The sequence below is a fragment of the Talpa occidentalis genome, unplaced genomic scaffold, assembly GCF_014898055.3.
Source record: "Talpa occidentalis isolate TD23 unplaced genomic scaffold, MPIMG_talOcc4v2.1 talOcc4.6, whole genome shotgun sequence".
Classification (NCBI taxonomy): Eukaryota; Metazoa; Chordata; class Mammalia; order Eulipotyphla; family Talpidae; genus Talpa; species Talpa occidentalis.
Window position 1 is genome coordinate 82,012,110 of NW_023604972.1, and position 12,925 is coordinate 82,025,034.

The 12,925-nt window shown below is 38.5% G+C and overlaps 1 long non-coding RNA gene across 7 annotated transcripts in view; it reads right to left on the reverse strand.

Annotated features, from left to right (window-relative positions):
• Nucleotides 1–1,033: 1,033 nt before the first annotated feature.
• Nucleotides 1,034–12,925, reverse strand: part of LOC119261146 (uncharacterized) — an 87,861-nt gene continuing 75,969 nt past the window's right edge. For 6 of the 7 annotated variants that reach the window (XR_008549205.1, XR_008549201.1, XR_008549204.1 and 3 more), the window contains 2 exons: nt 7,423–7,504; nt 1,034–1,237 (listed from right to left, as the gene is read on the reverse strand). This is a non-coding gene — a long non-coding RNA (uncharacterized LOC119261146). The remainder of the gene's footprint in view (nt 1,238–7,422; nt 7,505–12,925) is intronic. The other variant, XR_008549200.1, reaches the window with a different exon arrangement.

Here is a 12,925-nt window from a genome sequence, read left to right on the forward strand (position 1 = left end):
ACACACACTTATGTAAACTACTTGTACATGCTAGACAGTTGCAGTTGCAGTTTCTCAAAACCTTTTTATTAAAAAGGTATCATACCTATAATTTTAGGATGTGTTCAGATAGAGTACTAGCAGTTTGACTAATATATTTATAAAGTACAGAGCTAAGAAGTACATGCATTTTTGAGGCACTGGGGGAAAAGCAAGTATCTAAGCTCAGTGACCATCTAGGTTCAGGGAAGAAAAAGAAGTTTGGATTCCTCTTTCATTTTCTTGGCAAAGGTCTGGTGCTCTGGATGAGGAGTAGCACCTGGTCCACATGCACACAAGGGACACCCAGAAGTTTGCAAATGATAAGGGGCTCTGGGAATATTTGTCTGAGCAGCGCAGACTAGGGAAGGTGTTTCTGCAGGTTCTACCTGGGCAGGCATCCTCACATCTGTCATCTCAGAACCTGACAGGGAACGGGCGTGGGGCAGGCCCTTCATATGAGGTTGTGGCATTCATTAAGCAACACCATCCATCAACCGATGCCACGGGCACTTGGCTGTATTCTTTAAGCACTTTGCATGACTGTGTCTAGCCTGCACTTTTTTTTTTTTTAATAACTGATCAGGAGTATCATTCCCATCACAAAGATAGGAAAACCGAGGCTCCAAGTGGCTTAATAACTTCACCACCACTCGGCATCTCTGATGGTATCATGCAGTGGCATTTGTCATCCCAGGAGAGAAAGGAACAAAGGGAAGAAGGGAAGCAGCCGAGCAGGAGCAGCCCCTTGCCGGCATGGGTATTAGAATGCCGCGCCACTGCTCCTTGATGGCCCAGACAGTGGAAATTAGGGGGCACAAAAGCTCCTTCTCTTGTCGTCTGTAACATGTCTTTACTGTTGATGAGCAGAATTCAGAGAGTGTAAGAATTGCATACTTAACAGAAGCTCATCCAAGCCTCTTTGGTCTGGATAATGGGCTGGAAATCAAGCTCTTGCTGAGAGTTTCTAGTTCAATCAAGTCAGAAAATTACATGAATTTCAATTTTTAAAATTCATATATTTTTACAATATGATTGAAGGGGTACTTTGGACTTGAGCTTCTACCAGCTAGCCCACATTTCTCCATTCCTCACCTAACATCCCAAAATGCAGGGATCTATTCTAGAGAATTTAATGGTATTCAGGCTGCCAGGAAAGGAACACATGCTTGAAGTACTTGGTCCATGGGAGGACTTCAATAGTTAGGCTGACTTCATTCTGTGGAAATACAAATGATTTTAAAGTAAATTCATGCCTATTGAAGTCCCTGATACTATTTGTAGAAGTCACAAATTGGAAGACAGTAACTCCCAAAAGCAAATCCCTGCCCCCGACCCTCCACCCCCAAAGAAAAGGGGGAGAAAAGGAGGAAGGAGGGAGGGGGGAACAAGAACAATAAGGACAGAGTTAATCATATTCGTAATGGTGCCTCTTGTAACTTGAAGTCACTTTCAACCCTATCAAAGGTGCTAAATTATATGAAAAGTTATCTGGTCTACTTCCCATAAAGGAAGAGGAGGTATGAAGGAATATGAAACAGAAGCGCATACTAGCCATTTAAATTCTGGAAGTGACCTGTAAGTGAGGATTTCTGGAAATACCAGTAAACAAAACAAAAATCTTCAAAGGCTGGATCTCAGTACCCTCTCTAGTGTTTCCCTTAGATTCCCTGGTGAAATACTGAGTCAAGAGTGGGAATCAGCAGTTTAGATGTCATACGCTTTTCAATCTATGCATTTCCCACCTTTTTTGTCAAGATATCCAAGGCAACTTCCATGGGAATTTCAGTTCCCCGTGTATCCTAAAAATTGCCTCTAATTATAAGACTTTCAAAATCTGCATGTGTCTCAGCCACACTTACACAAGTCAATACCTGCCATCACTTACTGTTAGTTTTCTTTTTTTTCCCCATCACCATCCCTATGGCCTTCTAACCCTTTCTCCCTCCCTCTTAACCTCAGAAACCTCGCTTTATCAGGGTCTGCTAGTTTTGGTAAGTATTCTGTTTTGTCAACATCTGTAATGCAATCATCCAGTATTTGCCTTAGTAATTTTGACTTGCTTTACTACACAAAATGCCTTTAGGCTCCTTCAATTTTGCTATAAATGGTAACATTTCATCTTTCCTTATGGCTGAATAGTACTCCGTAGTGTGGACAGACCACATCTTCCTAATCTGATCCTCCTCCCGGGAGCACTTTGGTTGCATCGGTGTCCCAGCTATTACCGGGAATGCCACAATAAACTTTGTGTACAGATAATCTTTTGAGTTGATGGCTTCATGTTCTACGCATAGATTCCCAACAGTGAGGTTGCTGGGTCATATGGATTTCCATTTTCAGTTTTTTTGAGGTAGATCCAGGTCACTTTCTAAAATAGCTGCGGCAGTCCTATTTCCATTAGCAATATGTTAGGGTTCCGTGTCCCTGCACCCACGAGAGCACTTACATTTCGTGTCTTTTTAACGTGTGCCACACTCACAGGCGTGAGATAATCTTGTGTGGTTTTGACCCACATGTCTCTTATTAAAAGTGATGCCGAACAATGTCCATGTATCTACTGGCCCTCTGGATAGCCTCTTTGGTGAGCTGTCTGTTCAGACCTGCTTCCCACTTATTAATCGGGGTGTTTGGTTTTTTCGTTGTTAAACTGAGTAAGAGTCTGTGTATCACGGGTATTAATCCTTTGTCTATTGTGTAATGTGTGAACATGTCCTCCCATTAGTAAGATTTCATTTAATCTACTTACATTTTCTTTTGTTGTATAAAAGCCCTTTAATCTGAGGCAATCCCAGTGGTTTGTTGTTGCTTTTATTTCCCTTGCCGTAGGGGACGAGTCTCCATGGACATCTTTATCATTGATGCCATGCATATACATCTTGCTCTTTTTAAAATAAATATTTCCCTGTAAGAAATACATTTAGGCCTTCTCTTATCCTGAATCAAATTCTTCAAGGTACTGAGGGTGTTGGAACAGGCAGAGAAATGAGAGATGAGCTTTTCCAACCCTTCTATCTCACTAGTGAGGATACGGGTCTGAGCAGTTGAGACTCTAGCCTGCAGTCCCAACATGATTTTCTGCAAAGTAAAGAACAGTGTGGATGGTGCAAAGGGACAGGTCTCTGGAGTTACACAAACTGCATGAGTCCCAGACCTGTCCTTTGCCCTGTGGCTGGAGATGTAGCCCTGTAACTGCAGTCTCCACAATGCTCTCTGTAAAATGGAGACAATACAATATATATTAAAGGCTGTTGTGCACTGAATGAGAGCTTTGGACTCCGGCTTTCAGCAAGCTCCTGTGTCCTTTTTAAAAGACAGACACCAAAAGAAGTTAAATATTTAGGAGATTAAGATGGCCAAATTTCCTTATTTATTTTAGGCCACATGGAAATGAGATAGGACTTTTATTCTTAACTGATTTATGTAATTCTTATTTTCTGCAAGCTCTGTGTCTCCACCGGAATGCCATTAAAAAAAAAAAAAACAACAAATTTTCAGTGATGACAGAAGCTAGGATTTTTATTCTTCCTTTTTGGAAAGTATTCTCTGGCATAGTAGAGAGAGAGGGATTCCCTTGACACTGACCTGTATTACTCAGGGTGTAGTGCACAATCCAGAGGATGGGCCTCCTGATAAGGTTCATATAGTAATCATAGAAAATCAGACTGAACACTTGGTGTAGAATCAGGAAAATCACAAGATGAATGGACCTATGTGAATATGAACATAGCCTAATCTTCAGTGAGAAAGAAAAAAAGAAAGATACTGGCAATTATCGTTCTGTAAACATCACTTCCAGCCACAATAATTGTGTGTGTGTGTGTGCGTGTGTGTGTGTGTGTGTGTGTGTGTGTGTAAGTAGCAGGAGAGTGATGATATCAGGAACGATAAGTGGCTTAGACTTCAAAGAAACAAATCATGCCAGCACAATAGCTTTTTATGACAGAGTTATGAATAGATGAAGGGGAAATGCAAGAGAGGTAATCTATCTTATGTTGGTAAAGATTTGATATGTCGCATGAAATTTTATTTGCAAAATTAGCTACAAGATCACAAAGAAAGGTTATTGATAAATTGCAAAGTATGTGGTTGTAGGAAGGGGCAGAGATGGCTGTTGGGGGTGGTCTTATTTAATGCCTTCATCATTAAACTGGAAGAGGGAATGAATCTTTCTCTGCGTTCATGAAAATTGCAGGTTATACTAAATCAGAATGTGGTATGAACACTGATGAGCCAGAAACTGACACAAAGGTGTCTGAAAAGAAAGGGGGACTTTGGACAGAAGCAAGAACCAACTGAAAAAAGCAATGCTTTTAGATGATTTTATATCTTTTCATAATAATGAGTAGAATGAGAACTTTGTAGCAAAGTAGTGCTACAGAGAGTTGCAGAAGATGGACAATTGAAAAGAATCCGTTAGACACACACTGTGGGGACTAGTATCTTTTGGGGACCTACCATGTGCCAAGTTCTGCATTTGGACTTCACAGTCTCTGAGTAGGTGTTCAGAGAAGGTCAACAGATATTAAGAATCCCAGAATAAAAGAGGAACTTAAAGTTTACATAATCTAACCATTATTCACTAAGTATAATTTGACACAGACTTAACTTCTTTCACTTTCTAGGAGCTGAGAGTCTATAGATTTATATTATCTCTGTAAGTCTGTGACCCACCTTAAGTTTTGTAAAACGTGTGAGGTTTGAATCAAGGTAATACATATATGTATATATATTTGCATAGGTAAGTCCAATAACTTTTATCTTTTCAGGAGAGCTCCTGTCTTCCTAGTTTGCAGAAAGGTTTTAATAACGGATGTTCAATTTCTCAGAAAATAATGCATTCATTTCAAGAACCAAATAATTTTTCTATTGGTGCTCTATTATCTTTAGGAGGAATTAAAAGTTAGAAACATGAATTTATATAATAGTTCTTAATTTTGCACAGATCCACATGTTTGTATGATATCACATTCCTTCTCCCTGGAGACCTTTTAAAAGCATATCCTGCAAGATAGAAATGATGGCAATAAAAACTATGTTCTTGTTTGTCAGATAAATTCATTTATCCTTCATTTTTTTTAAAGATTTTATTTATTTTATACAAGAACCAGGGTACAGGCCAGATGTGCAGGAGGGTGAGAGGATTCACCAGAGACAGAGCAGGGAACAGAACAGGCAGACTGACGAAATACACTGCTGAGGGGAGCAGCAGGCGACACAGGAGAGGTCTGCCGCGCCATGTGGAATTCTCGCCGGCTGGCCGGGATCAAACCAGCGCTGCAACTGCAGAGGCTGCGGACAGCTTCAGAGTGTGGCGCTCAACTGCCTGAGCCACCAGGGAGGCCCTATTTATCCTTCATTTTTAAAAGGTTTTTTTTCAGGAGTAGAATTCTGAATTGACACGTTTTGATTTTTTTTTTCCTTTCAGTGCTGTTGTCACTCCATGGTGTTTTGATTTGTGTGATTTCTGACAAGAAGTCTGTTGTGATTCTTATTTTTGTCAGTCTATAAGTCATGTGTTTTTTTCTAGCTTCCTTTAAATGTTCATTTTTCTCCCTTTGGTTTCGAACAGTTTGGTCATGATATGGCTGGAGGTATATTTGGGTGTTTGTGGGCGCATGCACAATTGTGTATATGTATTTATCTTTCCTAGTCTTCTCTGAATTTCTGTGATTTGGTACTCATCATTAATTTTGGAAATGTTAAGCCATTATTTCTTCTCTTTTCTCTCTTGGAGTCTATGAATACATATGCTAGACCCTTTGATATTTTCCAATAGCTCTTAGATGCTCTGCTCTGTTTATTTATCATTAGTTTTACTCTTTGTGTTTCAGTTTTTATATTTCATATAGGTTTATCTTCAAGTTCACTGATTCTTTCTTCAGCTTTGTTTAGTCTACTTATGAATGTACTGAAGGCATTTCTTTAGTTCTGTTACTGCAGTTTCATTTTAGGCATTTCTATGTGACTTTTGCTAAAGTCACACTTTTAACTTCTTTACTGATGTTACCTACATTATCTTGTCCTCCTTTCATATTAGAGTCTTTGACATACTAATCCTAGTTCTTTAAATTCCTTCCCTAAAGTCCCAATATCTGTGTCATATCTGAATCTGGTTCTGTTGTTTGCTTTCTCTCTTAAAAATGTGATGTTTCTACCCATTTTTTTCACCTGCGTCATAGATTTTCACTGAGAGCTTGATGTTTTGTGTAGAGCAGTAGGGGATGAGATAAATAACTTTGTTTGGGAAATGAAGATTCCTCTCTGCTAGGTTTTTACTGTTAAATTTTGAATCAATCTAGCGAAGGTCAAGCTGTGTTTAGGCTTTATTGTTGCTGTGGTTAGCCACAATGTACCACAGACTTCAAATTCCTCCAGTGATAACTTGTATTTAGCTTGGGGACTTGCTCAATATGTTTTTTCTCCCTCAATGTCTGCTTCACACATCAGTCACTCCTTTTTGCTGTACCTCAGAGAGTCTCTTTCCACACTCTTGTAATTTCATAGCAGAATTCCATGATTACTTGACACTAGTTAGCCTGGTGGTGCTGCCAGGGATATTCTCTATTACTCAGATAATGCTTCAGACTTAGCTAGATACTGTGCTCCAGAGTCTCATGGGTTTTCACTGCTTTCTTAATACTTCTACCCCTTGCGCCTCCCCTGGAGGCACAGGCGGTTGAGTGTCACTCTGTGAAGCTGTCCGCAGCCTCTGCAGCGCTGGTTCGATCCCGGTCGACCAGCAAGGGTCCCACATGGCGCAGCAGACCTCTCCTGTCTCGCCTGCTGCTTCCCTCAGCAGTGTATTTCGTCAGTCTGCCTGCTCTGTTCCCCGCTCTGTCTCTGGTGAATCCTCTCAACCTCCCAAACATCTGTCCTGTACCCCGGTTCTTATATAAATAAAATACATAAATCTTAAAAAAAATATTCCTACCCCTTTCTTAAGAAGTTGATTTTTTTCTCTTTTCTTACCTAGCTTCTCTAGGTTTTCACAAGTACCTGAGGGTAACAATGTTTGTTGCTCCTCTTCCCACAGTCTAAGGGTTTTGTTTCTTAGGAACAGTAGGAGATGGGGATCAGGCAGGATGAAGGAGATCCTCCCTTTCCCACAGCCCTACAATTCCTCTGGTAAAGCACATACTTCAAGGGATACTTTCTCAAATCCCTTACCATTATTTTTTGCAAGCATGTGGTAAAATTATTGGAAAAGAACATACAAATGGGTAAGAAACTAAACTCCCGGGAGTTCTATATTTTCTACACTATTCAACTACAATCAGTCTTTGCTAATCTATACTCAGTCTTCACCAATTTGTTAACAGTTTACTCATCTACAATAAGTCTTTGCTAATCTATACTCAGTTTTCACCAATTTGTTAACAGTTTGAGCTAAGTTTTTCTTACCAGTATCCAGCTGCATCTGTCCCAGGTAAGAAAATGTTCTCACTTCATCTCTCATTGTAGGCACCTGTTATTTCTCAGCAATCTGAGAGTAAATAAAAGTTGTGAATTTGCTCTTTATAGGAGGTGGGGGAGGGATTGTGTGTTGTTGCTATAGTTGTTATTGTTATTTTTGCAAAAATGAGCTTGATGCTTTTCTAGATTCTGTATCCCTAGATGGAACAAAACATCTGTTTGCTTATGATGAGACAACCATAAATCTGCCCTGCATTTGAGACCATATCCCAGTCTTGCCTCTACCTTTTTCTTTGGTAGCATTTTCCGGGATTTGGAACTGAAGGTCCTGATGCAGAAGAGAAAAAATATACTCTTCCTGCAGGTAAAATGATATCCACCTCTTATATTTATTTGACTCTTTTGATATTTGTTTTAGAATCTACTTTGGATATTTTCCATTATTCTCTTTATCAAGACAATAAAACCTTCAGAACTTCTCTTGTGTTGAGAGAGTATGTGAATTACATCATTACAAATTTATTTACCCTTGATAACACTTCACAGAAGCTTTTCTAAACCACAATTTCCTATTTCCTATTTCGAAAGTATAAAGCTAACAAGCTATTCTGTTATTTCAAAAAAGAAAAGAAATCATTCAATTAGTTGTATGTCAAATGAAAGGGACACTTTGAATTGTGGCATCATTCTGAACATATGAAAAGCAAAGTCTGCACCTGTCATCACTATGGGATGAGGCATGAATATTCTATACATTTCTGATTAATCAAAATCCATGCAAAAATATCAGTCAGATCAGAAAAGTCAGACTTGATTAAAACACATTTAGCTTATCTGTATTGTCTGGATATCACACAGATTAGAACAGAAGCCAATGTGATAGTGTGGGAACAAAAGACTTGTCAACCTGACACTATTTTAAACACAGAAACAAATGGAATCCTGCAAACCAATTCTGATTAACTAAACCTGACTCTACCTTGAAAAACATAATGGCATTTTTATGATTTTAATATGGTTATCAGCACATCCCTTCTATTCTGAGGTATCTAGACATGCAATCTTCAGGTATTGGGAAATAACATCTTCAATTTGAGAATAACGTGACCTGCAGTATGCAGCCACAGACAGGAAACTACAGGGCAAACTTGTTTCTGGTGTGATTAAAAGCTCACTTGAAAGGACCTCTTTGCATGTGGAGCTTTCCTGGGCAAAGGATAGAGAGCTTCTTTGTCTTCAAAGAGCTTCAAAAGATATAAAGGGAAAAAAAGCATGTGCAAACTGGAGAATCAGCTGTGTGAGGTATTAATATTTTATATTCTGAATATAGTCTCTCAAGCCCCTACTCCTTGACTCCTTTCCCTAAATAATCTGTTGAAACAAAATCTCTACCAGACCCCTATTGCTATTGTGTGATGCAGACTGAAGAATCTGGAATAACTGGGTGGTCGTGACCTGTGATTGAGGATAAGAAAGTGGGTATAAACAGTGAGGAGGAACAATCTTTCCAGCTTCACCTCAGAGGGAATTGGGGGAGGGGGCAGATGTGGCCATGTGTCCTCTATAAGACTTTAATGCATTGTGCAAAAAACTTCTTTGTCATGCCTTTCACTGTCATATTAGCCACCTGAGGATTAAACCACACACTCTCTGAGAAGCAGAAAGGAAAGATCAACCATTTCTCTCTCTCTCCGGAAAATCAGCCCCTTTTGGTTCCTACAGTCCATCCCTCAGGGACTCAGCAGCCTGCCTCACTCCCTCTAATGATGCACATCAGCATTTCTGATAGAAGCACCTGCTAATCCTCCCACCCTGGTTGGCAGAGGGTGAGGAGGTGAGCTGTTTCAACAGGGCTGTGTGCCTTTTTAAAACACTCCATCTCTGCCAAAATGCTTTCAATAAAGACGCTTTTTCATTTTTAAGAAGAGGGTGACACAAATTATAAAATCGGAATTGTTTTCCATTCAAAATGAGTTAATAATCACAGCATTAATGGACTTTTCTAGCTTCTATAACATCAGTATAACACTCTTGCAAAACTAGTCAAGTTGAAATATTCTCACTGACATCCCTCTTCTTATTTTAGTTAAATCAACCCCTGCCCTTTTGCAATTCACTTTTCTTAAGATCCATGAACTCATTGGCATTAGCAAGCAATGGGAAAAGGTGTGATGTTATAACATGTACAAAGTCCTGTCCAAACTTCTCATTCAAGGGTCAAGGACCCTTTGTAAAAACACTTGACAGCTTGAATTGTGATGAAATTCTAGTTTGATAAACCCACTAGGAGAAAATTTTTAAAAATTGCTAAGACATTTAGAGTCAAGTTTATCTCAAATTCTCTAGGTAAGAGATCTATTTTGAAATGTACTTTTTCAATTCTAGTTTATTTACACTATATTCTACATATTTTCAAGTATGGTATCCTAAATAGATGCAAAGATATTTCAATAATTTTTTCTTGTAACATCAACTAAACCTACTCTCATGTATTTTTTAGAATGTGTGCCTTGTTCTAAGAGGAAAAAACAGGTACCATATGAATATGTAATGATGAAATTTCTATAGATTGAAAGATCAATGACTTTTAATGTTAATTTTTTTTTAACTTGGGCATTACATTTAAAATTGTCTGACCAAAGTTAATTAGGCAGGGATCTTTTCAAGCAAGAAATTTATTGTCAGAAAAAAAAGGCAAGTTGCGGGGTGAAAGGGGGAGAGCAGAAAGAGGGGGGTGGAGAAAGAGAGGGAGAAAGAGAAGAACAGAGAGAGGGAGACTATGAAGGTTATGACCCAAAGAATTGGTTTGAAATTATATACCTTATGCACATCAGCAGCAACAATGAAATAAGATAGATGAATATAAAATCTACATGCCAGAACTTAGAAAGCATGGATCTTGAGTGAAATCATGAAATAAAATAGAATCTAAGTGCTGTGCCTTAGTGTAAAAAGGTTGACATGCTACATAGCAAGAAATGCCATCTGTTTGTAAGATTCACTATGAAGACCGTCAGTGCAGTTACATACAGACAATAGTTTTTCTCTTAGATGTAGCGAGCATTGGTGGTGGCCCACCCAGCACCCAACTTGGCTTTCTGAATCTCAAAAAGACTCTGAGTACCAGCAGCCTCCACACACCCAGCGAGACTTGGGGGAGCCTGACTTCACCGCAGTTCCAGGGAGTAGACCTGATTAGATAAAGGTCATCCTGTTTCTGCAAACCAGGAGGCAGCAAACCTTTCCCAGAAAGGGTTGGACAGTAAATACTTTGGGCTTCGTGGTCATACCATCCCTGCTGTTGCTACTCATGTCAAGCAGCACAATACTTCATTGATGAGTATGACTGGATCCAAGAAAATCTTATTCATGAACACTAAACTGTTAATTTCATGCAATTTTCACATTATGCAATATCATTCTTCTTTTTGATTTTTTCCAAGCATTTAAAAATGTGAAAGACATTTTTAGTTATCAGGTTATACCAAAACAGACAATGGGTCCAATCTGGCCTGTGGGCTGCTGTCTGCTAACTCTTGCTCTAGGGACAAGTTTTATCCAGTAGCATCTTCTGGGATAGTGGAAATATTCCACTAGTTGGCCAGATGTGGCTGTTTAGTATTTGAAATGTGTCTAGAGTGACTGAAGAATTGAATTTTTATTTCAATTTAATTTTAATTTAAATGTAAACAATCATCTTTAGTGAGTGTAATAAGGACTCCCACTCCATTTTGTGATGTTTGGCTGCTGACCGTTTCAATTCTCATCCTTTTTCCTCTTTGTGCCCCACATCTAAATAACTGATAAGAAAGTCTGGGTGCTATTTTCTTTGGTGCTGATGGGAGAGTTAAATGACCAGATCCCTGTCCATACTCAAGAACTCTCCCCTGGCCTCAGCCTAACACCAATAAAGGAACCAGATGAGTCTCTTTACCTCTCTTGAGCCATTCTGAACTCTGAGGAACCCTGCTTTCCCTAAATTATGTAAGTTATGAACCTTGTCATACCCCCGGTGTGTATATGACATCATCAGTCTTGACATCTTAATCAAATTTAGGGTGAGGGCCCACCAGTCTCTCCTGGTAGCCATAGTGAGGCATTATCATACTAAACAACACAGCTCAGAAATTAGTTTGTTCGTGAATAGGTAGGTGACTCCGTTTAAAGTTGGACTATTGGGAACACAATGAGAAATTGACTAGAGAAGTGTAGGAAATTTCTTTCTATTTTATTTTATTTTATTTTTTTGGAAATAAGCCTCTGGTTTTGACTGTGAAAGTTCTTTTTAAATTTTTTTGGAAATAAGCCTCTGGTTTTGACTCAATGTGAGCAGGGAATTTTGTAGCCCATTTGTTGCTGGCATCTGTGTTTTACCTACAAGGAGAACCAACCTTGGAGAATGAAGTTGAACCTATGATAGGATAGTACATCCTTAATGACAATATTGAATCAACCATTCCTAAAGCAGCCACATCCTCTCAGCTTCTAGGGATGTGCGCCAATACATTTCAGAATCAGTTTTCAGTTAATTACAATCTAAACCATTCTAATATATACCATTGATTCTAAAAAGCATGTTTTCTCCTCTCATTTTAAAAACTCTACCATTCAGGTGATTCTTACAATCTACAGCATGGCATAGCTTAGCTGATAAAATCTTTTTCTATCTTTGCTCTACACAAAATAACAGTGTGTCTTATAATTGGAAATGTCTTAGATCTGATAAAATACTTTAGGTTTGATGAATACTTTAGGTGTTGGGGTTTTCCTCTTTCCTTTTTTTTGTACATATGATTGTTTAACTTTTAAGTAACTTTTTCTTCTAAGATCGTCTTTTCTTCAAGTTTTATATATCTCCCAGAACTATGAAGCAGTATTTTCATGTTTGCATACCTTCAGAGCATGCCTAAGTGAATTTTTTTACCAGAATCAGATTTTATTTCTTGAAGAACACATTCTGTTTTGTGAACTAAAGGTAATATGAAAAACATCAACCAAAGTTGTACAGATCATTTGGGAATATCAACTAAATTAAAAAAGATTGTTAAGGGGCTGACATATTCTAGCACCACTCAGGCATTGAACGAATTGGCCTTGGATAAAATGAAAAAGAGGGGAAGTACTTAATTGTATGCTTGGTGTACTCCATTGTCCCTGACTAGTGAAGGGCAACTTAACTATGAATTACATTTCTGTTATTATTAGATTTTTAACATTTTTTTTGTTTTGTTGTAAAAATTCAGCACAATGCAAGCATGTTATTATGGGGTATAAGTCAAAAACCAGCAAGCATTGCCATTAATTCAAGCACATGGAAATCCAAAATAAACACCCACTTTCATGAGCCAACACTTGCAATTCACATGAACTCTTTTATTACAAAAAGGGTTTCTTCCAAATAGTCCTTCTACTCCACCCTCCCAATCTTTCTCAAAATGTGAATAAGAAACTATAATGAAAAATAACTCCCATTTTATGATTAAAAAATAAG